Here is a 764-nt window from a genome sequence, read left to right as displayed (position 1 = left end):
AATAAAATTATTTATGTTAAAACCAGCACCTTATTCGAAATTACAAATTATTAATTTAATTTTTACCCAGTACCTTGCCTATCCATGTTTTCTGATTTCTTTAAAATTATACGCATATTTCCCAGACAAATCTCATCCATATGGAGTCCGCATTTACAAATGGCTTTCAATATAAATATCATAATTTAGCATTAAGTAATAAAACACATTATTTCATTAATCTAAAATACACTCAAACGCAAATACCAAATGTCATCCATTCTGAATAGTTACAAAATAAGACCACCCAAACAATCTTGAAATCGTCTTTGTCGGCGATCGTGGTGTCAAATTCGATACAATTTGCAGATTATTTTTCGCTTCCTTGTTATTGTTTTCCACGAAAGGCTTATGTACCAATGTCGCCGCCATTTAACACATATTCGCAGTTCTCAAATATTATCTCAACACTCGATACCGATTTTAACATTCAAACCCCAATCTTAGACTTTCGTGGATTAAAGCAATTTTATTTGCGTTTCGCCATTCAAACAAAGAGCGATAAACACATCGCATACCTTACAAGAAACCATCTCAATAGAACTTAAATGTAATAAGTTGATAAGCGCTTTTATTTTTACTATTTTAGATCAGAAATATGACTTCAAAGAAATTTCATATAAATACGAGGGTAGTTCAATAAGTCCTTAGAATGACCAACAAATGACGCGCGAATCGCTCCAAATCATCTGTTTTCAGTCAGCACCACTCCCGACTAGATATAT

This window comes from Belonocnema kinseyi, chromosome 5, assembly GCF_010883055.1.
Source record: "Belonocnema kinseyi isolate 2016_QV_RU_SX_M_011 chromosome 5, B_treatae_v1, whole genome shotgun sequence".
Taxonomy (NCBI): Eukaryota; Metazoa; Arthropoda; class Insecta; order Hymenoptera; family Cynipidae; genus Belonocnema; species Belonocnema kinseyi.
The sequence above is the reverse complement of the archived record's forward strand: the minus strand, read 5'-3'. Positions refer to the sequence as shown.